Genomic DNA, 14,210 nt, shown 5'->3' with positions numbered 1-14,210 from the left:
GCCTAAGAAGGTTTGCTTCATTCATCCCAGCGTGCCTGTTTGCTATTCGTCTGATGAGACAACATGTCTGATTTGAGCTGGCTTCTAACCTGGCAAGAGTTTCATAATTCTTCCGGTTCGCCTTAATTCTCAGTCCGGGGACACGGATACTGTGAGCAAAAAATCATCTTGTACGTGACCGAAAAATAGAGAAAGATGCAAATAAAATAAATAAAGATGTTACGTTCCAGGGAGAATCGAACCCAGTCCCTCTGCGTGGCAAGCAGGCGTTCTACCACTGGACCAAGATACTGCTTAAAACTGGTTCGGAAAAAAACACCATATGAATGTCATGTAGTGGAAGGAGTTTCCCTAACGCATGTCACACTGCGTGGCAGAAGCGTAATATCGCGCCAGGCGTAAAAAGATGCGATTTGCGCAACGAGGTGGTGTTATTACAAAGCGCTCCGACATATTCAGTAATCATCATCAGCAGAAGCATCAACAAAGTTGCGCAAGTTAATCGATTCCTTTCTCACTTGTTTGTTTCTGCAGCACGCATACAATGCAAAGTGTTTAGGCATCAAGGCGTTGTTTCTCGGTAAAAGTATGTCCTAAGCGTCTTACCATTACACTGGCGTACAAAACACTCAGTGTTATTTTAGCAACAAAGGCGAGGCATATTATACGGCGTCGCCTTTCATTACCTCTATTTACTTTCAGTTACCTTGACAGCCATCCTTTTTTCACAGGGACACAAGAAGGAACATAAATGGACAGACGTTGCGCTTCGTCTATCCATTTATGTTCCTTCTTGTGTCCCTGTCTCTTGTGCGCATCAGTACCCATCAAGATGAATCACCAACAAGCCCAAATGGAAACCCTCCTGAAGCCATCCTTTGTTAACATTAGCCAGCACCAGGCAGGAGCAGCCAAAAGTAGTTAAACAGTGATCATGCAGTAATCCACGCTAGAGACCGTTAAAACAGTGCTGGTTGAATGCGAGCAAATGCGATAGGCCAGCCACGCACCATTCCACTGTCGTGATCAGCCTCCCCCAAACTCTGGCTTCTTTTTTCTCAGCTTTGTTAATTTTAATGCCGAGGCATTAAAAGAGAGCATGCTGAGCGCCAATGCACAATAAGAAAGACAATGAGCGACGGCTTTGTGATTGCCACGGATTAACAAAAAGACACACACACAAACAAAACCAATAAAGGAAAGAAAGAGCAAGTGCGAACGCTCTGCCCGTGAACTGTTCTGTAGCCTCGATCGCGAACGGAAGTTTGCCAATCTGCTTCCGCTTCCGGTATAACGCACGGCAGCACGAATTGACGCCCCTGTCAGAACTGCACACAGGCACATAGCACCGTCGAGGCCAGCCCTCAGTAATCGGCCTTGCTTCCCTTGATATATATATATATATATATATATATATATATATATATATATATATATATATATATATATATATATATATATATTGCCACGCCCACTTCTTGTCTTGTTTTGATGTATTCGGGTTTGACCGGCAGGGACGGTTATCAACGCTCGACGCTGTCCGCGAAGTAGTGTTCGAGAAGCTTCGCGATTGTAGTAGATCGTTCGGCCAAATAAACAGTTTCATCTCGGACGTGCTGACTGTTGTCTTCGTCGACGTCATGACCCCGTGACAATATACATGCAGAGTGTCCCAGCTATCACGCAGCACGATTTAAAGAAAGCGCAACAGCGTTACGCGAAGCAAACCTACTGAGTATTGTTCCTAGTACACTGGAATAGCCACTGCTAAATTTTTCGTTGATGAGGTTTAATCAATGAGTCATAATTATATTTGCAACTCGACAAGTACTCACCTCATTGTCTAAATGTCAATGAGGCGGATGTAGGATGTTCAAATGCCATCTAACTGCGCTATTTTCAACAACGTGCTCGCTCGTTTTTCCCGGTTGATAAAGAAAGCCCGCGAAATATGAAAAGTGACACGTGACCAGGCCGATGCGCGCATCGGGAACCAGCGCCCTCAAACAGGCTCACTATAACGTAGCCAGTATCAAGGAAACAATGCAGAAAGAAAAAAAAAGACACGGATGGCCTAATCTGCCACTCCCCGGCGGAAGAAACGCACCGCTTGGTTTTACCGAGTCAGGCCGTAATCAGAACAGCGCTCCTGCCGCGCTATCAATGCGAACAGTCGGCCGTTAGATATGGATGATGATAGTGGCGTACTATCGAACGGAATGAATCCCCGCGAAATTGCGATGCATATTGTTGGCACCCGTCCTCTACCCTTGCCAAAATGCGGAACGCTGTCTCTGGCAGCGGACAACGGGCAAGCGGCTGTTTGCAGTAAGCTTATTTGAAGGCGCTGGTTTCATTTGAGGGTCGGAGCGTAGTCACGTGTTATTTTTCATATTTCGCGGGCTTTCTTTATCAGCCGGAAAAAATGAGCGCGTAATCAGTACGTTGTTGAAAATTGCGCAGTTAGGTATCGTTTTAACATGACTAGATATGTCTCAATGACATTTTCATAATTGCTGTAGTACTCGTCGAGTTACGCATATAATTATGACTTATTAATGAAACCTCATTAATGAAAAAATTAGAAGTGGCTACTCCAGTGTACTAGGAATAATATGCAGTAGGTTTGCTTCGCGTGATGCCGTTCCTCTTTCTTTAAATCGTTCTGCGTGATAGCTGGGACACCCTTTATGTATGTATGTGTATATACAGGGTGTCCCAGCTATCACGCAGCACGATTAAAAAAAAGAGGACCGGCGTTACGCGAACCAAACCTACTGAATATTGTTCCTAGTACACTGGAGTAGCCACTGCTATTTTTTTCGTTAATGAGATTTAATTAATTAGTCATAATTCTATTTGTAACTCAACAAGTACTCGCCTAATTGTCAAAATGTCAATGAGGCGTATGTAGGCATGTTCAAATGGCATCTAACTGCGCTACTTTCAACAACGTGCTAATTGCGCGCTCATTTTTTCCGCTTGATCAAGAAAGCCCGCGAAATATGAAAAGTGACACGTGACTAGACTGTTGTGCGCGTTGGGAAGCAGCGCCCTCAAACGGGCTCCCTATGACGTAGACAGTATCAAGGAAAAAATGCAGAAAGAAAAAAAACGCATAGCCCTATCTGCCACCTCCGGCCTAAGAAACGCACTGCTTGGTTTTACAGAGTCAGGCCGTAATCAGAACATCTGCCGCGTTATCAATGAGAACAGTCGGCCGTGAGATATGAATGATGATTGCGGCGTACTATCGAACGGAATGAATCCCAGCGAAATTGCACGCATGTCGTTGGCGCCCGACCTGTACCCTTGCCAAAATGCGGAACGCTGTCTCTCGCAACGGACAACAGGCAAAGCGATTGCTTGCAGTAAGCTTATTTGAGGGCGCTGGTTTCCTTTGCGGGTGGGAGCGTAGTCACGTGTTATTTTTCATATTTCGCGGGCTTTCTTTATCAGCCGGAAAAAATGAGCACGTAATTAGTACGTTGTTAAATATTGCGCAGTTAGATATCCTTTGAACATGCCTACATACGCCTCATTGACATTTTGACAATTAGGTGAGTGCTTGTCGAGTTACAAATATAGTTATGACTAATTAATTAAAGCTCATTAACGAAAAAAATAGCAGTGGCTACTCCACTGTACCAGGAGCAATATGCTGTACGTTTGCTTCGCGTAACGCCGTTCCTCTTTTTTTAAATCGTGCTGCGTGATGGCTGGGACACCCTGTAACAGCCCACAAAAGTGATTGTTTACATCACCCATTAAAGAAAGATACCACCTGATTACAGTAATTTCATTACTGCCAAGTCTGCCCAGGAAGAACGCCTTTAGAAAAAATTCAGCAATTTCCACTAATTGAACATTAAAGCTACTTCAATCAATCAATCAATCCGCTAATCGAAAGCAGTTGGACCGCGAAGCTGTAATGGTGACGATGATGACGACGACTACGACGACGACTTTCGGTACAAAATAGTCATCATTATCATCATTGAGTATCATCACCTTCTTTATTTCGTTTTATTTATTCATTAATTCACTACCCCCTCTGGTCACCTGACCAGCGTCACTACAACTGCTATTATTACTACTACGACGACAACGAGGACGACGACGAAAGGCAGCTTCACCATGAAAGCAAGCGAAGCACCGTCCCTTTATATCGCACACGTCGGTCACGCAGACAGCCGTCGGCGTGACTTGCGCTGGCCGTTTAGACCCGGGGGATTCCCCGTCCTGTCGCCAACTCCCAGCATGTTTCATCGACTGCGGTCAGCACCCCGTCGCGTCCCACTGACGACGACGACGCCCTGAAATTGTGGCGCGCGCCAAGTCATCGACGACGGGATTGATTCGATCGAGCGGTCACTCAACCTCGGCGAAAAGACCGTCTAGGCGTCTGCCTCGAAACCACGGCGCAGCCAAAGCCAAAAGACGCCCTTCTTTGTGCACGTTTCCTCACCAGTTCCGTGCAGTGAAGAGAAAGCTATAGGCCTCCCGCGAAGACGGCCAAAGTAAACGACCAGAGAAAAAGGATTGGCTCTTTCCCCGTCTGCCTTTTATAGCACCCTTATATACGCGTGCCATCAACTAAGTAAAAGCGCAGCGAAATGATTAGTAACGCGCAATGGGGATAACTTTTTTTTTCCTTCCTTGGAACAAGCATAAGATGCGTGCGCACCTGTGTGTTTGTGTGAGTGAGTGAGTGAGTGAGTGAGTGAGTGAGTGAGTGAGTGAGTCTTAGGTATGTAACTACGTCTGTGTTGAGACAGTTGCAGCCTTGAAGAAGACAAGTCCACTAGTCGAAACGTCGGCTCCAGCGGCACCCCGTGTTCACGAATTTTTCATCTCTTCAAGTTTCCAGCTTTCTCTGAACTTCTGCCTTTTTGTGTCTGCGTTTGTTACATACCTAGGTCACACCGAATTTGACAGCAAAATTATGACCTCGTCTATAATGTAATGTGTTAGCTGTCTGTCTCCCTGATCATTATGCCCTTGTTAGCCACCCTACACTGGCGCTACACAATTATATCTATAAGTAGGCATCAAATTATCACGGACAACACGACCTTGTGGAACAAGCAGCCATCTAAACGGCTGACAGTCAAGCCCCAGAGCTTCCGCTGCACTGCACTCGAGTCGTTCAGAGAGCGTCACACAGCTTCAATTCTGACGGACGCGCTGACGGTTCGCTTCAATGGGCTCGAGACACGCCGGCATTTTGTATATCTTTTTATACGGTCGAGTTCCTTTTAAAGCGCCTCCGTCTACGAGTCGCGCGTGCGCGCAAGAAGACGGAAGAGTGAAAGAAGAAGAGGCGGCTGGAAGAAGCAGAAGGGTTGTGTTCCTCGGCAGGGGAAAGGGAGCGGCGTGTCCCGGCGTCGATTACCGCTTCCGCAACCGTGCTGAGACGGAGGAGCCAAGCGCAGGGTTGGCGCGTCGCCAGCTCTGAGACAACATTTCGTCGCTGTAAACTCGTGGCTGCATGCGCGGAAGGAGGAGCAACGATGATGCGGGGCTTCTCGCATGAATGCCCCAGCATTGTAACTAGCCACAAGCGTGGCTGTCTCGCATGAGGCGCTTGGTCGGAAGAGTGTGACTAATTGCGATACTCGAGAAACTGCTCCCGAGAAGGCGACCGCGGAGAAAACGCGGGACACGGGGGGTGGGATGTGAATATATGTGCGCGATGCGTCGAACGAGTAATGCGCCTAATGAAACGGTCGTGCTTGGTGCACTCAGCGCCATTCAGCTTCCGTGTTCTGCGCACCGATTTGTGCTCGCGTGTGTGCAGGTTTGAGAGAGAGAGGGAACACATCATGCTTGTGTGTATGTGCGCGTGAAAAAAAAAGAGTGCGTGCGTGCGCGCGCGCGCGCGCGTGTGTGTGTGAGTGGAGAAAGTGGAGCATGCGTGTGTATGTAATTTGATTTGGTTTTTAATTGAATCAAGTAAAGAATAATGACGCCTTAACACAACAAGGCAGGCAATGGAAATATTGACGAGTAGCGCAAAGTACAAGGACAGGCCCCTAGCCAGGAATTTTATTTCGGGGGGGGGGGGGGGGGAGGGCACTCACCGATTTTCATTATTTATTTTTGGTAAAGACACCTACTTCACCAAAACTTCGGGAGGGGGGGGGGGGGCTAGGGCTCACACCCTGGCTACGGGCCTGGCCATGGACACAGCACGCGCCTTCACTACCCTCGTTCTTTGCTCTACTCGTCAGTGTTTTCAGCGATGTAACAACTCACCCACACCAAAGTTTCATTGCAGATAACGGAGGCTCTATCGAGTCGTGGCCTCTAAGGGAACTCGTAACAGCACGGTGTCCCTCAATGTGCCTCCAATGTAGTCACGAATAGAAATGTTTCTAGTTCGTTGTACTCAAAGCGCACTACAAAACCACTCTTCCCCTGGTAGCCTACAAGAGCGTGACCAGTAACCATGCCACTAATCGCGTTTTCCGCCACATAATGCTATAGTATACTGAGGTGCCGCTGAGGCCTAACTTTAATATTGCCATCATCGTTCCGTTGCACAGTGTCCAGGTGCTGTGACACGTTAAATAGCACTCCTGGTTAATTAGTAAATCACACCTTCAGCCGGCCAGTAAAATCGAGGCAACGTAATACTCTAAAAAGAACGCTAATATCTCTTCACTTAGTACCTCAATCAATCAATCAAGGGAAATCACCGAGTCGTAAGAAACTGCCGACGGCAGCAATTTCTCGCTCATAGCGAGTAATACGAGCTGCATTTGCAAAAGAGAGAGAGAGAGAACGAGAGGGAGAGAATGAATAAAATGTGGGTAAATTAACTAGACGTTGACCACTTCGCTACCGTACACGTGCGAAGGGTTAGGAGAGTGCAAACGAAAGATGAGATAAACAACAGTGCAGATGATTCCCAATTGACGCACACAGTGCAGCATGGCTAAAGACAAGCGCTAAAGTTGGTTGTCTTTATGCACTACAGAAAGGGCTTAGACAAGCTTTCTCATGCTTGTCTAAGCTTGTCATGCTTGTCTAAGCGGTAAACCGCTTAGACAAGCATGAGAAAAAAATGTGCCGACTATATTGAGCGTGAGCGCGCGTGCACTCTGGGTAACGTGAGCGGCGGTCTCGCTTGCGATGAAAAACTGCGCAGCGGGCAGCGGCTGCATCGCGAAGGGCGCGTTTTACGTCAACGGGAAAAACCGCACCCGCGCATTTGTTACGCACGTACCCTGTCGCTGCGGCTACCGGAAACCGTGCATCCGAGTCGAGCCAAAGTGTACATTATATAAAGGCGTGTGCGCGCACGGCGTGTACGTGTTGGTGCATGCAACACACGTTTATACACTGCAAAATATTTCTCTGGTAGCACGCTGCACAAGGCTGAGTATAGCGTAGAGGTTCCTCGTCGTGCACGTTGCAGTTGTGTGCAGCGTGGTGTTTGTGACATGATGATAGATAGTGCAGAGAGATCCACAACCGACCTCTGTTCTAACACTGATACGATAGGTTTTCGAAGAGCACCTCGCAATTATTCTCTCTTTTGTGGGTTTGTGCCCTATGTATCCGCATGATCGTTATCAGAAAAGAATATCCTTGGACCTTGGCCCACGGTTTTGTGCATGCACATGTCCACGAAAGCCCTGTTGTGCTACTTGATGACGACCGGGCTTCACGGGCATCTGTGAACTACCAGCTCGAGTTCGTGTTGTGTGGGCTCACATTAACTGTCCGTTTCTTCTTTTCCTTTCTATCATTCTTTCTTCTCTATCTTATATATTATCTATTATTCTACTCTCTCATCTGATCTATTAGCCAAAGCTAGGTTAACCTCCCTGCCTTTCCTCTTCGTTTCTCTCTCTATCTCTCTCTCCATCCGATATTTCTTAACACTTAGAGGGCAAGCAGCTGCTAATAAGCCAATATTATAGTTGTCATTCATATTTGCCAGTGCAAAGAACAGGCACTGGCTCAATCAAGAGTTACATCAACACAGGTCATATCAAGTGCCTGCGGCGAGCATGCTGCGTCACTCAGAAGCATTGAAAAGTCCATAATGTGTACAACGGCTCTGCTGTAGTTTTCATTGTTGTAATAATTATTAATTAGACCAAGTACCGTGGCGTTACAAAGACATCCTAAGTCACGGCCATCAGAGCCGCAGACAGTACCCGCTACCACATTGTACCCTTACGAGAGAAGAACCGGTTGCACTCAGGCAAACTGTTGGCTAACACGTATACCACTGTTACACGGACAAACTTGACCGCGGTTAACGTAACTGCGGTTAACGTAACACGGCCAGTGAAACGGCGGTTAAGCCGCTAACCACGGTAGACCGCCAACCGAGCTTGGCAGCTTCGGTTTGGTATGCAAACCACGTTTCCAACGCCCCGTGCACAACACAATGTGGCCGGTGATGCCAATTTTGCCCAAAACCCTATACACTATTCCATATGTTGTGGAAATGCGGACTCGTCATGCCCCAACCACTAAAACTTATATTAGGCAACGGTAAGACCAGCGGCACCAGCACAATGAGCTGGTATACCGGGTGAAGCAAGGTCTCCATGTATAGAATTAAAACTTTCATAAAATTCAATTCACCATTATTCACACGTGATAATGATGTACGCTTCGTTGCTTATTTCAGCTGCATTCATGGCGAATAGATGCTTGGCTTGTCATGCAGTGCAAACAGAGCAAGCATGTTTACGTTCGACGTAGCTTGAAGAAGATAATCATCATTGCCTTTTCTTTATTTGCCTCCCCGTGCTTGTTCACGTCTGCTCCAAATCCCACACACGGTGTGTTTATCGTTCCTATTTGGGATGATAATCGTGCTTTGTTTTGCTGTTGTTTTTGTATGTTCACAAGCAATGCGATGGTTCCCGTCTCAGGAACTGTCTCCGTAGGGGAAGCTTCAGGCTAATATGACCTATAGCTTCCCTTTGGTTTTCTTTTTTTCAGCTAGCCTGTTGACAAATTAGCGCGATAAACGAATTAAGGAAATTAATCGAAGTAAATCATCGCTCATTCGCCATAAAGTTTCACTTCGCTTGCGTGCGGCACCGTCTGTACCAGCATATAGCCTGAGATAAGACCTATATATCACCTCCATGCTAACTTTGACGTTCCCAGATAGGCAGATGCCAACGTGACGTAATAGCAACGTGACGAAATAGCCGAAGAGTAAGTGTGAACGAACTGCTCCATACGCCTCGGAGAGGAAATGGAAACAAAAAGTTAACAAATATTTCTCTCTCCCCGTGGATATCCGGCCCGCAGGCAGTGTGGAAGTGAACGCTTCGCTGCCGCGGCCGTGGACCCGAAACTCAGATGTCAATTTGAAGGCCGCGTGCCTCGGGCACCCAGGAAGCGCAATTTTCGCTTTCAAGCGAAGCTCGTTATGAGTCACGGATTTCGGTGGTGGCGGCGGCGTTGTACGCGAAAAGCCGCGAGCCAGCGAGTGTACAGAAGTGCGGCCCATGAAGTTTTTTCTCATAAGTGATGCTTTCTCGATCGCGGACTTGTTGGCGATCAGCCGTTTCTGACATGGCCATCTGACCTTCTATCGAGGTCTCTTGTCGTTTCACGTTGCCGCATTTCATTGTTGCCTGCGTACGAGCGCGTGACCGCCGTTGTTGCCTGAAGCAACTGAAATGTTGGGCTGCGAAGCACGTGGATTGAGGTACACTTCCCGGCATGGAGGAATGAAACAGTTGGTAGAGAGCATTGCGCAGTGTGACAGAAGCTAAGAAAGAAAACTAGTCGGTCATGCAAGCACACGCCACGCTTCGCTCGCCCCCCCCCCCCTCTCCTCCTCCTCCTCCTTTTCCCGGTTGAGGAAGGGCTCCCGAATTCCTTGTTTGCCTTGTTTTCTTTTCATCTTCTACAATTACACGCCGCCGTCCCTGATTATTGTGATTATGTACAATTTCGTGGACTTCGCTATTCCGGGAAAACATAATTACGCGGGAGCGTTTCCTGCATTAAAGTTAAAAAAAAAAGCGAGATGCGCGCTATACGCTTTTCTTTCTTGTTTCCGCAAAGCCCTTTGCAGCAGACTCTTTTCCCCGAGAACGGTTTCTGTATTCTCCTAAGCGTTCGTTTTCCTCGTAACTGTCCTTCGCCGTTACCCTGTCGCGTTCGCTATTAATTTGTGCAGTATCGAGTGATTGGCTAGCAGTTACAATAAAAACGGAAAGGCAGGCTAGTTGGTTTGGTTGCATAATGATAAAATTGCGCACGTAACACTGCGCTGGCCCTTGTGAACTTTTCGTCTGTGTCTTTGTGTTACGTGCGCAATTTTATCATTAGCAGTTACACTTGCGAACGATTCTTGCGTAGACTTCTTTGAAATTGAGCCACAGAAGCACACATTAACACAAGCGCCGTGAGTACTCATTTCTTCCACTCAATTTTTTCATAACTTTTTTTTATGGTGTATAGGGAAGCCCTGTTTGTTTCCAACGAATCCACATAGCTCTGCTCCAGCTTTTGCCGGCGACGTGTAGATTCATTAGCTCGGCATATAGCTCAGGTTGCGGTAATCCGTGTTGACTATGGCACACGCATTCACGAAAAGAGGTCTTAAGCAATTAAGTTTCCTAGGAACAGAAACCCCGCAATGGCGACAAGGAACATGTTATTAACGAAGGGCACCGACCAATCACACGAAGTTCTCACGAAGAAAAACTTTCTTTAATATCTCCCAGAAGAAAACTGTCAAAGCACTCTCTGGTTAACCGCTGAAACGTCGCGGGTCGACACCACAGGGTTTCTTGTTAGCAAGAGTGGTTTGATTTACGACATATGACTGATTTGCTGCGCGAGTTTTGAAATGCCTAAGAGTCATCGCTTTATATTCCCAGACGGAGATAGGAAGCTTCAGTTGCTAAACCAGCCTGATACTACTATGCCCCACTACGTCATTGGTCGCTGCTTTCTAAATAGTACAATAATAATTCTTGGGGTGTAACGTCCCAAAACCAAGACACTGTTATGAGGGACGCCGTAGTGGAGGGCGCCGGAAATTTTGACCACCTCGGGTTCTTTAACGTGTATCTCTAAGTGTAACATTAAGGGACAAAAAGAGAGCAGAGTGGGTCAGGGAACAAACGGGTATTAAGGAGATCTTAGTCGAAATCAAGAAGAAGAAATGGAAATGGGCAGGGCATGTAGCGCGTAGGCAAGATAACCGCTGGTCAATAAGAGCAACAGACTGGATTCCAAGAGAAGGCAAACGCGCGAGGGGGAGCCAGAAAGTTAGGTGGGAAGATGAGATTAAGAGGTTTGCAGGTATAACGTGGCAGCAGAAAGCGCAGGACCGAGTTGATAGACGGAACATGGGAGAGGCCTTTGCTCTGCAGTGGACGTAGTAAGGTTGACGACGACGACGACGATGATGATGATGATGATGATGATGATGATGAAATTAAGTACACGGGCCTCAAGCATTTTCGCCCCCATCGAAAATGCGACCGCCGCGGCCGGGATTCGATCCCGCGACCTGTGGGTCAGCAGTCGAGCATCGCTAGACCACCGCCGCGGGTGCTTTCGAAATAGTAATATGTTCAATATCGCTACTAGCAAGAACCTGTAATTACTAAACAAATATTTATCATAAGAGGTTTCTCTCTGTGTGAACACGAACATAAGACCGTAGGTCACAAGAAATGAGGATAAAGGCATGGATCTACAAGATCAGACTTGCCGCGACGCCATTGTGTCCTACTTGTAAGACCTATGGTGATATTGAACATTATTTGCTCAACTGCAGTCAACTTGATAAAGATCGACGATGTTTATTTGAAGCACCCCAATGTTTATGCTCTCCACACAACAGAGTAAACTATATAATGTTTCCGTGTGGACACTGGACATTCAGGAAGGAGGTGTGAGGTTTTTAAAGGCTACAGACCTCGCATGAGATTGGCATTAGTGACTCTCATAGTGGGGGCGTTGTGTGGCGATATGGAGGGTTAAGCACAGGACCATACGCGAAACAGGTCATGGGCTAGAAAGCTCATGAGCCACCGGCATGTACATTGTTGCCTTCTTTGTAGCCCGCCGGCGCCTCGCTTTAGAAAATTATCATGTTTTCAACACAACTTGAAAGCAGGAAACCGGGCGCTGTCATTGCCAGCACATCTCGCAAGGCCAGATCCGCCTGCAACTTCCAACATCCTCCTCCGCTCTTGCTTGAACCTCGCATCAAACGTATTGTCTCTCTGTCTCTCTTATACACATATCTACTGCACAAATGCATATTAGAAATCAGCGCAGTAAGTTACGCAAACAGGGGCACGAGAGACAATTGGTCTACAAATAGATGACTGCGAATTTATTCTTACATCTATATATTCGTAATTCTAACTTCTCCAGGTTAACACGTTGCGAAGATACTGCTCGAGCCCGCCCTACATTGCGTCTATCGTGCGCTCAGTCGACCGTTCAAATCGCAGAGGCAGTTTTTCTTCTCATCTCTAAGCGACATGAAACACAGACACGTCGTAGCTCGCAAGCCAACATATGCAGCGGCCCCGTAATCTAACCGGGAGTTATGCTCAGCGCAGTCAAAGCTACAGTGACCGTTCGCTCGAACATGCCTCATGGCACCTTCGATCCAGTCCGATTCCCAGGCAGGAAACGCCCCATCCCAGTTTCCACCGCAGTGTACACTTATTCGCAGTAGTGCTCCAAACGCAAACTCGGGAATGAATATGAGAACGCCCATTCATTCTCAAGGGAGCTTCTTTACTGACACAGATTCACCAACGCTATCCACTATTCTGATTCAAATCCCCAAACTCCGAATTTTTCCTTCACATTTTTTTCAGTAGAGATACATATTCACGGTAACACTTCAAAGAGATGCTATCGAACGTAACTGATAGCACCCGTTCACTTCCGACCCAACTATATGCTCCAGGTCATAAATGCCGTCACCTCCTCATCTATTCCTACTCACATCCTAAACACAGATGTTCCTTTCACATTTGCTGAAGCGATGTACTATCGTAAGAAATATAGGCTGGAACGCCGAATTCATGTTTATTCAACAATTACTTGTAATGTACTGATATGAATGTGACGTATTGGGCTGCAAGAGATACCTTTTCCGATTGAGCATTTCGTGTCATGAACACTTTTGCGCTTGCCAACTGCGTTTAGTCTATATGAGCTTTAAGAAGTAATTTCAGCGTTCCATATCGTATTTCTCACATACATTCAGAAACGCACACACTGTTCTCGAGAGAGAACAGAACAGAGTTCTCATTCAAAGCCAACGCAATTCCTGGAGGTCAGTGCTCTTCGGCTCTCTGGTGACTTACCCCATGGCGCTGATCCTCGGGTGTTCCAAGTTCCGCGTCAAAAAGCACAGCCAGTGCTTCTCCCTTCACAGCCACAAAACACAAAACGTGCACTCTTCAAACCCTGGTAACTGCAACGCCAGCGCGGTCGCGAGATTCACAATCCAACAGCGAAATCGGTTCATTACACAGCACCCACAAACAGTAGCAACCGGCACACTACATACTACACTGCGTCGACGCGCGCTTGTCGTGTGGTTTCACGGCGCTGCCGTGTAGTACCACTAGTACGCAGCCGGGGAGCGTTGAATGTTGTCGCCCGCGGTGTGCAGCGAGCGAGCGACATCGATCGCTTCAAGCGGTGGCGCCGGCGGCGGCCTGTTCAGCGCGACGCTGGCGCCTGACGCGGAGCGGCGTCGATCGCCACAGCGCTGCCACCACCGGCGGTGACGGCGATATACGCGCGCACTGCGCGCTCTGGGTGCCCCTTGCCACGTCATGCGCCAGTCCCCGGACGGATTCCAGGGATTGCCACGCGCGGGAGATTAGAAAACGACGCACCGCGTGGTGCTGACGATAGGGTGCACTCATTATGCAAAGAGGGTTCGCCCCCACCAAACACCACCCTTCCCACCAACCAACCCCTCCACCTTCTCCTCTACGAACGCTTGTGAATTATGACGGCGCGTGATCTGTGGGTTCACATTAAAGGGACACTAACGTGAAACAACTAATTGGTTTAGATTTTCATAAATCATTTTCTGAGAACGTTAACGCCGTTAATTTCATCATCATATGTTTACTAACGGAGGAGAAAATCAAGGTCAAAATTTCATTTTTATGTTTCGCGCCAAATTCTCCGCGCGTGACATCACAGATTTCAAGGTGTATCTT

At 47.4% G+C, this 14,210-nt stretch overlaps 1 protein-coding gene across 1 annotated transcript in view; it reads right to left on the bottom strand.

Annotated features, from left to right (window-relative positions):
• LOC119371957 (FYVE, RhoGEF and PH domain-containing protein 5) overlaps positions 1 to 13,735 on the bottom strand; it is a gene marked incomplete at its 3' end in the record, with an annotated part of 39,344 nt that extends 25,609 nt beyond the window's left edge. The window contains 1 exon segment of the mRNA XM_037642403.2: positions 13,338 to 13,735.
• Between the last annotated feature and the right edge of the window lie 475 nt (positions 13,736 to 14,210).

Source organism: Rhipicephalus sanguineus, chromosome 10 (genome assembly GCF_013339695.2).
Source record: "Rhipicephalus sanguineus isolate Rsan-2018 chromosome 10, BIME_Rsan_1.4, whole genome shotgun sequence".
NCBI lineage: Eukaryota > Metazoa > Arthropoda > Arachnida > Ixodida > Ixodidae > Rhipicephalus > Rhipicephalus sanguineus.
The sequence above is the reverse complement of the archived record's forward strand: the minus strand, read 5'-3'. Positions and strand labels throughout refer to the sequence as shown.